We start from the raw sequence: 13,408 nt of genomic DNA on the forward strand, positions 1-13,408 counted from the left end.
AAACCATCAGTACCTAACGTCACCCCTCTAGCCCATTCATAGTACACCGATGGGACTGTTCCATGCTCCACCCAAAGCCTGAAGGCTCTGATATTCAAGATCCCACCAGGGAAAACTCAGAAAATGACTGATGAGAGAAAATTTTAAAAGCCTGACAAATTCTAATGCTAATGGATTCCATGAAAAATAATTGGATTTCCCCCTCCATCTCTCTCTATATTAATAACTCTTATTATCAAGTAGCCTTTGAGAGATATATACTCAAAACAAAGGATGTCTACAGTTTCACAGTGAGAAGGAACATGAAAGAACGTCTGTGCCATCCTTAACATAAGAGCCCAATCGATTTTTTCCCCAGAAATATATAATTAACACTTACATAATCCAATTCTACTCCAACTTTTTCCCAAATTAAGACAAGTGAAAATACAAATAAAACCAATACATCTTATACCTCATTTATTTGAGTATTTATTTCCAAAGGGCAGCTTTTTTATCCAATGTAATCTTTCCCCTACCCCCCCACACAGACTTCCTAGGCTGGCATGTGGTTCATGGAATATAAACAGTAGCTTAAATTCAGCCTACGAAAGTAAAACTAATGGAAAATTATATAATTTGCTAAACCAAACTCTATTAAGATTTAATATTCACAGTTTTGACCATTAATCAGTGATTCCAAAGAACAAATTACTTTATGTTGTAGACATTTTGATGGTGTACAAATAGCTTGCAAAGGGCACAAAGCTGGAAAACAGGAAGGTCACTTACTGAGTGCATCTAGCCTAGCACTCAGCATCTGTATCTCAACATAGTTTGGCTATTTTCTTCTTGTCACCACATATAAATAGAAGTATCATTTAAAGGAAAAAAAGATACACACACTTTACTTGTGGAAAACTACCCTAACAAAGGCAATTCCTAGTATTGTGAGGGAAGTGAAAGCACTGGTTCTTAGCGATGAAGCTCAGTTTTCAATAAACAGAGAAGATTATCTGATTTTATAGTTATTCCATTCTATAGCAGGTCAAGAAAAATAAACTAAGTGCTCTATAAAATGATTTTTTAACTGGGTCTGCAAGTGTTTTACAATTCATGCTAATAAATTCATTTATGAATTTCATCCTGTACTTACAGAATCTTTTAAGGTCATTAATATCCACTTATATCACAAAATGTTTAGTATGTTATAGACAAAAGGATATGACAAAATGGTATTCTTAAATTCAGATATTTAGGACAATCGAAAATGTACCTTGTGAATGAGAAATATCTACATTAAAAAAACATCTCTCATTGCTTGCTTATACTACTTCTATTCATATAGATAATAAAGTTAACTTTAAATGGATTCATGACAAGGAGGCAAGAGAAAAAAGACACAGAAGCTCCCATGCGTCATAGAAGTAATGGTTTAATCTGACTCCTGCATCGGCCTTGCCTGAGTCACCTTCCAGGGCTGGGTTCACACAGAGAGTGGTATGTTAAAAAAATTCCTGAGGTTGATTATTTTAAATTCATTTTGTCATTTCAGTTAGCAAAGAAAAAAAACAACAACCCAAAAACCTTTATACATACATTCAATGTGAATATATTTATGACATTTTATTTTATATATCAAGTATTCTCAGTTATAACTGGGTTCAGGCTTATTAAAAGCAAAGGTTTTTGGCAAAGGAAGAGACTGAAAAGAAACTCACCAGTGCACAGTGCCCTGCTTGAGCAAATATGACTAGCGCTCAAGTAACTCCACCCAGTGCTGGCCAACATCAAAGGGAGACCTGATACCACTCTGCCAGAAAATAAGCCCCATGTTATCTAACCAGACACTAAGAGAATGCACAGTTTTCAACTACAGCACGTTGGACATCTGATCTTTCATTCTGACCACATGCCTGAAGTACAACTATCTTATGGGAAGGGTTTTGAAAATAGGTAAACTAAGGCAAGAGGAAACTGAATGACATGATGATGAAGCATAAAACAGAATCTTGGTCTCTTGACTATCCTCTTACTATTAATAGCTATATTGCTCATATAATAAATAAGATTATATGATGAGGCCACAACCATCTTCTTTTGTACGGTTTACTTTAGATAGCTTACAAACTCTGGAATTAATTACTGACCTAAAAATACTTTTTAGGTCTGTACAGGCTAAATAGTGTTCATATCTAAGTCAATATACCAGAATTTGGGGCAACTTTTTAAGATCTAAGAAGTCTTCCTGAAAATTTTATGTCAGTTTTATCACTAGTTACTCACTTGGGGTCTTTATTCATTCTGTCCAATGAGAAATTGACAATATAGTTTACAAATTTCCTGTTGCTTCCTCTGTCCTTCTCTATCCACTCCCTGAAAGGTCCTGCTAAAGTGGAGGAAGAAAATAACCCAGGAAAATCAACACTCTAAGCCCAGCTCCCATCAATATACTCAGACCCTTTCCTTTCACTGTTATACTAGTCAAACTTCAATCAAGATTCATGTGTTTAAAAAAAAAAAAAAAGGTTCATTTGTGATAACTCCACCTTTTTTTTAAAGTAGAGAATCCTTTTCACAATTTAAAAGGGGCTGAGGGGACATGCATCTCTTAGTGTCAATTTAGTTCCTATCTAATAGCTTTCCTCCTAATCACACCGATAGGTTCCAATGAAAGCATTTTGGATTTGAATTTTTGTGTGAGAAGGGAGAGAAATAATTTAATAAATGGAGCATCTCGGAGAACCCAGCAGATCTGGATAAGGTATCAAAAGAGGGAGAAGGTAGGTGGGCCGGCCCTATGAGGTAAGATAAGAGGAGCTAACACAACATCAAAGCCAAGCCTGACATCTTTCAAAATTTCTTCTCAATGGCCTGGACTAGTTTAGAAACAAAATCATTATTTAAAACAATGTTTCTCTGAGGAAAATACATTCCAAGCTTCAAACACCCAATTTAATAAACCTTTACATTAATTTTTTCTTTTCTTTTTTTTTTTTTTTTGGGTACTGTGGCGAGGATTGAACTGGGACCTTGTACATGGGAAGCCGGTACTCAACCACTGAGCCACATCAGGTTCCCTGAGTTGTTTTGTTGTTGTTGTTTGCTTATTTTTTTGTTTTTATGAGGCACCGGGGACCTCTAACCTGGGACCTCCCATGTGGGAAGCAGGCACTCAACTGATTTGGCTCTACTCCCTGTATTAATTCTTAACAGTATGAGATTGCTCATAATGTTCGCTTAAATTTTCTGTATGATTAATGATTATCTTGTTTGTGGTTTGGTTTGGGGGTGAGGAAAAGGAGTTACCGACAAGATAGAACTGTAAAAATATCTGGGCTAATATTTCTTCTTTTGCGTTACTGATTTAAATGATGCAAAACTATGAAATCAATACTAAGTTGCTATCCCAGAACATTCGTGAAAGTGCTGAGGCCAAAATGCATTGCTTGCTCCTGAGACTTGGAATGAATGCATCATCCTGGCCAGCCCTGGTGGGCCATTTATAATCTGCTTTGGTTAGAGGTACAGCCTGCATGATAAAGCTTTCTTATTCAACATCAGATATTTTTATAGTTAGCCAAGCTTTCAGGCACTAAAACGGTGACTTTACCCCCAGACTGTTTTTTATAAATTTCTTTCAGAAGTCTATTATAAATCAAGTTAAGATATCTTCTCTGTGGCAGTGTTCTGCTTAATGTATTTCACCTGAAAATTTTATTTTATCCTTACATTCAAAATGTTATTTCATTCAAAGTAAAACCAAATCTTTATTAAGGACCTCCTCTAGGGAATCCAGCTACCATCTTATACAGTTCACAGGTACACATGACCCCAGAGACAAATCTGATTTTCCCCTGCTCCTGCCCAGAAGCACACTGGCAAATGGCAACAGACAACCCAGTAAGATCTTAACTGTCCTGAGCAATGAACTCCATACCCCTGTAGAATGGATTAACTTTCCACCCCCAGGTGCCTCCCTACACATTTCAAGGACAACAGTTGTACCATTATGAACTGATGGAATTTCCGGGCTCAGCAGGGTTCTGTTCATAACTAACATTTGTCCTGTTCTTGGGAGGATTAACAACAGGAGACCGCCCTTGATTACCAGAATATGAGACAGTCGCCCAGCTACATTCTCACGTGAAAAAGCACACTGACACAGGTTAAAAGTTCCTTTTATGTTCATGCAGTCCCCAAAACAGAGTTCCTTTTCCTACCACTATTTTAGGAAGCCCTGTACTCTAAATATAAAAACACTGCATACACATGCACACACATATTCTCACACATTAAACCTTGCAGCACAGTGAAAGCCTAGCTTACTTACTTAAAAGAACTATCCAGGCAGTCTGTGTTCAGTCCTAACAACACATTTTGGATGTGTAAGTGGCCACATTTCTGTCCAAGTAAATTTTTAAATCTATTTCTCCAGGATGAATAAACTACACTGGATACCTCCCACTGTTAGCCATGTGATGCAGACAGCCTGATGGTACTTAAGTCTGTTCCTAATAGGTCTCATTACGTATGCCAAACAAGAGATGACAATGACACAGCACTTAAATATCTGCTATAACCATCCTTAAGAGACGATCTTCAATTATATATCTAATTTTTAAAATGAATCTTCAGAAAATTCTCAATAATAACAAACTTGACCCTCAAAATTTTTTAAAGGAATTACTATTTTTTTAAAAAAAAACTTTACTCTTCATCCTACTTATCTTTCCTTTCTCTAATTTGGGCAGGAAAACATTGAGAGTTTGTTTACACACTACCCAAAAAAAATGTTTCTAACCACTTAAGATTTCAAAAGCCTTAAAAACAAAACAAAACAAAAAACAAAACACCAGTTCAAATGATCTAGGATTTAATCTCCTCATTTTAACAGATGACAATAATGAGAACCAGATAAAACAAGTCATTTATAAATGAGTTTGGGATTAAGGCTCAGGTTAAAAGGAGAGCCAGGGAACACCAGAAACGGAAACAGAGTGACAGAAGCAACAAAATCTTGGAGTTTTGTAGTTTCTGCTCTGACACAATGACTTCACTGTACCTCAAAATCGATTTTCTGCCCTAAATTTTCTTCTTAAAGCATAGAGGCAGGTGGAAGGAGTCAGCAGACTGATCACCAGAACATTCCAGCTGATTTAAAAGGATCCCAATGCCTTTTTTGTTTTTCTACAAACTCCCAAAATCCTTATTGGAAAAGAAAATCAATCAGTGTAATACACCACATTAAGAAATTGCAGGAAAAAAAATATGGGAAGTAGATGTGACTCAAGCAATTGAGCTCCTGCCTAATACATGGGAGGTTCTGGTTTGGATTCTGGTGTCTCCTGGAGAAGAGCAAGCTCACTGTGAGCTGGCACAATGGGCAGGAATGGGGAGAGCTGACGCAACAAGATGATGCAACAAGGAAACACAAAGAGGAAAGACAATGAGAAACAACAAACAGGGAGCTGAGGTGGCTCAAGCGACTAAGTGCCTCTCTCCCACGTGAAAGGTCCCAGTTCAGTTTCCAGTGCCTCCTAAAGAGAAGATGAGCACACAGCTAATGGACACAGAAAGCAGACAGTGAGAACAAACTACAAGGGGGGTGGGGGGAATAAATAAATAAACCTTAAAATAAATAAATAAATATATATATATATATCATATGATGATCATCCCAAATGATGTCAAAGAAAGGCATTTAAAAAAATACAGCATCCTTTCTTGATAAAAACACTCCAAAAGATAGGAATAGAACATTGTAAACATGGTAAAGAGCATATATGAAAAACCCACAGCTAGCACTGTCCTCAATGGTGAAAGAATGAAAACTTTCCCACTGAGATCAGGAACAAGACAAGGATGCCCACTCTCACCACTGTTGTTCAATACTGTGCTAGAACTTCTGGCTGGAACAATCAGACAAGAAAAAGAAATAAAAGGCACTCAAATAGGAAAGGAAGAAGTAAAACTTTCACTATTTGCTGATAATATAATCCTATATCTAGAAAATTCAGAAAATTCCACAACAGAGATAAGAACCAATAGATAAGTTTAGCAAAGTGACAGGACACAAGATTAATACAGAAAAATCCACAGCACTTCTACACACCACTGATGAGTAATCTGAGGAGAAAATCAGAAAAAAAATCAACTTACAATAGTGATTAAAAGAATCAAATATTTAAGAATAAACTTGGGAAACGGACTTTGGCCCAGTGGTTAGGGCGTCCGTCTACCATATGGGAGGTCCGCGGTTCAAACCCCGGGCCTCCTTGACCCGTGTGGAGCTGGCCATGCGCAGGGCTGATGCGCGCAAGGAGTGCAGTGCCACGCAAGGGTGTCCCCCGCGTGGGGGAGCCCCACGCGCAAGGAGTGCGCCTGTGAGGAGAGCCACCCAGCGTGAAAAGAAAGAGCAGCCTGCCCAGGAATGGCGCCGCCCACACTTCCTGTGCCGCTTACGACAACAGAAGCGGACAAAGAAACAAGAAACAAGACGCAGCAAATAGACACCAAGAACAGACAACCAGGAGAGGGGGGGGGAAATTAAATAAATAAATAAATCTTTAAAAAAAAAAAAAAAAAGAATAAACTTAACCAAGGGCATATAAAACATTGCTAAAAGAAACCAAAGGAGATTTAAATAAATGGAAGGACATTCCATGTTCATGGACTGTTAAGACTAAGTATCATTACGATATCAATTCTACTCAAATGATTGACAGATTTAATACAATGCCAATAAAAATCCCAACACCATTTTTGCATAAATGGAAAAGCCAATTATCAAATTTATTTGGAAGGGTAAGGAGCCCCAAATAGCCAAAAATGTCTTTTAAAAGAAGAACAGGGGGAAGCTGCTGTGGTTCATGCATTTGAGCTCCTGTTTAAAACACATGAAGGACCCAGGTTCGATCCCCGGGACCTCCTGGTAAAAAAAAGAAAGGAAAAAGGTGCCCCAGACTTGCGCATAGAGGCGCAGGCCCCTAAGTGGCAAAGCACCAAAAAAATGACGATGCCCCAACCAGATAGGGAAAAAAAAAGGAGAACGAAATTAGAGGACTCTCACTTTCTGACTTTAAAGCATATTACTTAGCTAGAGTGGTAAGAACAGCATGGTACTAGCATAAAGATAGACATATAGATAGACCAATGGAACTGAATTGATTGTTCAAAAACAGATGCTAACATCTACAGGCAAGTGATTTTTGACAAGAAGTCAAGCACTCCCAGCTGGGCCAGAAGAGTCAATTCAACAAATGGTGCTGGGAGAACTGGATGTCTATATCCAAAAGAAAAAGGAACCCTGTCTCACACCTTCGACAAAAATGAACTCAAAATGAATCAAGGCCACATTGTGCAATAGTTTTATCTAACGTCAGAACATGTTTGTCAACTCCAAAGGAAACCTCCTACCCTCAAAAGGAGTTATTCCACACTCCCCACCCCCCTCATTCCCTGTTAACCATTCATCTTCTTCCTGTCTCTAAGAATTTGCCTATTCTGAATATTGCATATAAAAGGAATCTATAAAATACATGACCTTTAGTACTTGGCTTCTTTCACTTAGCATGTTTTCATGAGTTTTCTCTGTTACACCTTGTATCATTACTTTGTTCCTTTCTATGGCTGAACAAAATTCCAATGAATGGACAAAACACATTTTTACTATTCATTCATTAGATTACAGGTATTTGTTTCTTTCCACCTATTTGTTATTATAAATAACACTTCTATGAACATTTATGTACAATTACTTCAAAATCTCCTTCAATTTTATGTCAGTATCACACCATTTTAATTACTGTAGATTCGTATTATACTTTGATATAGAGAATTGTGTATCCTCCAGTTGATTGGTTTTTTCCTCCTTTTTCAATATAATTTTAACTATTCTGGGTCTGTTATAATTCCATGATTTTAAGGGTCAGCTTTTACATTACTTTTTTTTTTAATGGTTTGGTACGTATTACATTGCATCTCTAAATCATTTGGGGAGTGTATGAGGATTTGCTAGGGAAACAGAAGCACAGGTGATATCTGTAAATAGTATCAGGTTTTATAAAATTCTCTGTTGAGACTGTGGGGATGCACAAGTCCAAATTCCACAAGGTAGGTTGCAAACCAGGGGCTGTGATGAAGGTCCTTGTTGAGTTCCCAGGAGATGCTGGCTGTCTGAAGTAGAGATGGGAATTCTCTCTTTGAATGCTGAAATCACTTCCCCTTTTCTGAGTCCAAGACTTTGGTGCCATGCATACTGAAAAATTAATAACTGTAGATTTGTATTATTCTTTGAAATACAGAATTGGATATCCTCAAAAAAAAAATCAAGGACCTAAATATAAAAGTGACAACCATAAAACTAGAAGAAAATGTAGGAAAACATCTGCAAGATCTTGTGGTAGTCGGTAGTTTCCTGGACCTTACACCTAAACCACAAGCAATAAAAGAAAAAAATAGGTAAACAAGACCTCCTCAAAATTAAACACTTTTGTATATCAAAGAACTTTCTCAAAAGGGTGAAAAGGCAGCCAACTCAATGGAAGAAAATATTTGGAAATCATATGTCCTTGGAGAGTGAGCTCCAGACCTCACCCTCCAAATACCTTGGGGTGATGCTAACACCTTCCCTGACCTCTGAGACAAAGTCTTAAACCCCCTAGTTATAGTGAAGTGAAGTCAACATCCTCCCTACACTTTGGCATACAGGCCCAACCCTCTCAGAGCAACAAGTTGGCAACCTGGCCTTCCCTAATCCATGAGGGACAAGCCCACCCCTCTCAGACCTAAGGGGTGTCAACCTTAACCTCCCTAATCCTTAGGGAATGTGCTCCACTCTGAACCCTGGAGCAGCAAAACTCTCCCTGAACAGTGGGCAAGAACATTCACCCCCTTCAACTGACAGGGCAAACTTACCCCCTCTGTACACATGGGTATAGTTCCTCTCTAGGCCCAAGATGATGTCTTAAATTTCAGATCTCAAAGATTTTCCTCTTAAATGTTTCCATCTTTCCCCTACATGTCACTTTTAGTCCGAGCTGACAGTGGTTTTGTTCATACAGTTCTTTCAAAAAGCTTTTTGGTTTAGCATGCAAGAAGCAGGGATCCAAGCCATTAAACAGCAAGACTTCCCACAAGTCTTTCCTGGACAACTGCATTTCTGATTTTGATTTACATGTTCCATGTTTAGTCAGTTCCTCAGATAGGGCACTATCATGTGGGGGCTTGATTTCCAGGGGCTTGGAATTTCCGAAATCAGTTTCTGGTATTGTTATGCCCAACAGTTCAGTCTTCACCTTCTGTCTCTCATCTAGCATTTTGCTATAAGCTGCAAGGAGAAGTCAAGCCGCAATCTCCAAGTTTACTTTGGAAAGTTCTTCAGCTAAATGCCCAGGCTTGCCATTTTTTAATTCTGCCTTCCATAAAACATCAGGAATTAATCTTGCTAAGTTCTCTGCAACTTTAAAACACAATCACCTTTCCTCCAGTTTCCAATAATAGTTTCATCATTTATTTCTAAGGCCTCATCAAGTCTCTTTAGGCCCACAGAGTCTCTTCAAAGAGTCTCTTCAAAGCACTCTAGGCCTTTTCTATCAAACACCTCACAATTATTTCCTTCTAAAGCCTCATCAAAAATAACTTCAGGCTCCATATTACTACCAACAGTTTCTTCAAAGCAATCTAGGCTTTTTCCATCAAGCACCTCACAATTCCTCCAAAAAACACCCCTTACCCATTTATAAAGTCATTCCAGCATTTTGGTATTTGCAAAAGCAGGACCACACTCTGGTACCAAATTCTGTATTAGTCAGCCAAACGGGTGCTGATGCAAAATACCAGAAATCTATCGGCTTTTATAAAGGGTTATTTATTTGGGGTAGAAGCTTACAGTTACTAGGCCATAAAACATAAGTTACTTCCCTCACCAAAGTCTATTGCCACGTTTTGGAACAAGATGGCTCCTGGCATCTGCAAGGATTCAGCCTTTTTCTTCTTTCTCTTAAGGCTTCATGGTCCCAGCTTCTTTTTTTTTTTTTTTTTTTTTTTAAAGATTTATTTATTTAATTTCCCCCCCTCCCCTGGTTGTCTGTTCTTGGTGTCTATTTGCTGCGTCTTGTTTCTTTGTCCACTTCTGTTGTCGTCAGCGGCACGGGAAGTGTGGGCGGCGCCATTCCTGGGCAGGCTGCTCTTTCTTTTCACGCTGGGCGGCTCTCCTCACAGGCGCACTCCTTGCGCGTGGGACTCCCCCACGCGGGGGACACCCTTGCGTGGCATGGCACTCCTTGCGCGCATCAGCGCTGCGCATGGCCAGCTCCACACGGGTCAAGGAGGCCCGGGGTTTGAACCACGGACCTCCATATGGTAGACGGACGCCCTAACCACTGGGCCAAAGTCCGTTTCCCCCAGCTTCTTCTATTCTCAGCTATAGGCTGGGATAAGTCTGGTCTCTCTCCTGGGGCCCATCTCTCTCTGAGCTCAGCTGCTTTGTTCTCTCTACAAGGTCAGCTGTAGGCTGTCAAGCTCTCTCATTTCCTGGGGCCTCTGCCATGTCTAATGGAGCCTTCTCTACTTCCTCGTATCTGCTTCTCTGTGTTTACTTCCCAGGGCTCCAATATCAAAACTCCACTCTCTGCTCTGCTGTGTGGTTTTCTCTGGGAGTCCCTACCCATCAAGGGGGCAAGGACTCAACATCCTACTGATGTGGCCCAATCAAAGCCTTAATCATAATTTAATCAGGTAAAAGTGAAACCTCTGAATACAATACAATCTATTACACCCAGAGGAACAGACCAGTTTACAAACATAATCCAATATCTACTTTTGGAGTTCATAAATAATTCTAAACTGCTACACGTCCATCAACTGATGAATGGATAAACACACTGTAGTGTATACACATGATAGAATATTATGCAACCATAAGAAGAAATGAAGTCATAAAGCATAGGATAATGTGGATGAACCTGGAGGATATTATGTTGAGGGAAGCAAGTCAGATACAAAAGGACAAATACGGGGAGGCAGACTTGGTCCAATGGATAGGGCGTCCGCCTACCACATGGGAGGTCCACAGTTCAAACCCCGGGCCTCCTTGACCCGTGTGGAGCTGGCCGACGCGCAGTGCTAATGCGCGCAAGGAGTGCACTGTCACACAGGGGTGTCTCCCACATAGGGGAGCCCCAAGCGCAAGGCGTGTCCCCGATAAGGAGAGCCGCCCAGCGCAAAAGAAAGTACAGCCTGCCCAAGAATGGTGCCGCACACACGGAGAGCTGGCACAAGATGATGCAACAAAGAGAAACATATATTCCTGGTGCCGCTGATAAGGATAGAAGCAGTCACAGAAGAACACACAGAGGATGGACACAGAGAGCAGACACCTGGGGGGGGCAGGGAAAGAGGAGAGAAATAAAAAAAAAAAAAAAGGACAAATACGGTGTGACTGTGCTATTATGAACTAAATATATTATATAAACTCATGGAATTCATAACTAGAATATAAGTTATCAGAAAATAGAATGAGGGTAGAGAATGGAAAGCTGAGAGTTAATCTGTGCAGAGTTGGCAAAAAGGAGGTTGTAAATCTTTGGAAATGCATGGAAATGGTGGAAGCACTTCATAGTGTTTTTAACTAGCAGAGTTATTATGTGGGTATGACAGTGGTTGAAAGGGAAAGTCTAAGGACACGTATATTACTAGAAGGAAAGCAAAAAAATGAAACACAGGACTGTATAACATAGTGAAACCACATATGAAATACGAATTTAGGTAATATTGTATATATAAGACAGTCTCTACAAAATATAAATATAAATTAGAGAAATGGTAACAGAACAGCAGCTATGTATGGAAGGGGAAGCACAGAGAGATTGAGAAGTGATGAGTTTTTGTCTTTCTGCTTATTATTATTGGAATAATGAAAATGCTCTAATAATGATTGAAGTGATGAATGCACAACTATGTGATCATACCAAATACCACTGATTGTACACTTTAGATGGATTTATGCTTTATTAATATATATCAATAAAACTGACCTATTAAAAAAACATTCCCAAAATCACTAATGATAGCAAGACCACTTGTTCCTAGATAATCTAGTCCTATCACCTATCACAACCAGCAGCTTTCTATACAGGGTTTCGCTCTATTTAGCCACAGGGGACCAACCGCCTTTTACAAGTATGCCATTCACACTACCCTAAATATATTGTTCTCCATACCGGAAATTTTTCTCTTCCTCCTCATTTATCAAAGTCTTCCAAGGCCCATATGAACCACACCATCCCCTCTTCTGTAATTCCTTTTTGGAATCTGTTCCCATAGTGCCATTCAGAACTGATACCTCATCTGTACCTCTATTGTAATACTTAGTACCGTCTGATCCATACTGTAGTTAGGTGTTTATACCAGCTTTTATAAACTGCTAGGTCCCAGAGGGGAAGTACCATGTCTCAGGGATGTGTATTCCTTCTCAGCAATTAGTGGATTATTTTACAAAGGAGACAGGCCAAAACAACAAAAATGAACAAAACAAACAGGGGGCTAGCTAAATAGGGCAGTTCTAAAATGGTATGGGGGTATTTAATCAGAATCATATCTAATTTGAAATTAATCATAAGCACCAAAACTATAAAAACTCTTCAGAGTTGAAAAAACAAACCCAAAGTTGAAGAGTCATCACTAATTAAGAATATTCACCTCATTTCTTCTACTTTCTAAACAATAACAGCATGTGCCATGGCAATCATGTTGCCTGCTATTATGGAAAGAAAGCCAACAGAGTATAACAATATAAACCAGCTTGTCATGCTGGTCATCTTATCATTAATAGACAGGGCAATAAAAATAACTTTCTGCTTTTAGAAAAGCACATCAACATGATGCAACATGGTAAAAAAAAAATAGATATTAGTTCAAGAGATCAGCCATCCCTATCAATAATATTTAACAAATATTAAAACTTTTATAATGATTAAAATGCTAAATCTTTACAATATCAGTTTACATGTGTCTGTCAAAGAAAAATATATAACTTTAAGATTTGTTGTGCTAGGTCAATATGTAAACACTTCTGACAGAACCAGGTACTATTTAGCTTTGTATGTTGTTTGTGGCAATGAGACAATCATATTGACTAAGACTGTGACTTGATTTTGGATATGAAATATCCAGCAAAAAGCAGACAGCAAATAACTTCAATTTAACTTCATAATTTGAAGTTAATCTGGGTTCTTTGTTCCCCTGATCTTTCACCCTCCCTGGGGTCTCTAAAACAATAATTCTGATCATCTTCATGGAACTGACTAAAAAATCCAGCATTTAAGTTCTGGAACCACGGGTTTGTACACTGTGCCCCAGAAATTGAAAAGTTATTCCAGTCAGTTGCACAGTGCTGTATGGGACAAAATCAAGTTCAGCAAGTAAT

General features: G+C 38.8%; 1 protein-coding gene across 7 annotated transcripts in view; it reads right to left on the bottom strand.

Moving 5' to 3' along the window:
• MAP4 (microtubule associated protein 4) overlaps positions 1-13,408 on the bottom strand; it is a 255,102-nt gene that overhangs the window by 172,446 nt on the left and 69,248 nt on the right. The window contains exon 1 of one of the 7 annotated variants that reach the window (XM_071212049.1): positions 4,313-4,402. The exons of the other annotated variants lie outside the window; for them this stretch is intronic. The gene's annotated coding sequence lies outside the window, so the exon portion shown is untranslated. Of the gene's footprint in view, positions 1-4,312; positions 4,403-13,408 lie in introns of those variants that run through there. 7 annotated transcript variants of the gene reach the window in all.

Source organism: Dasypus novemcinctus, chromosome 26 (assembly GCF_030445035.2).
Source record: "Dasypus novemcinctus isolate mDasNov1 chromosome 26, mDasNov1.1.hap2, whole genome shotgun sequence".
In the NCBI taxonomy this organism is placed as follows: domain Eukaryota; kingdom Metazoa; phylum Chordata; class Mammalia; order Cingulata; family Dasypodidae; genus Dasypus; species Dasypus novemcinctus.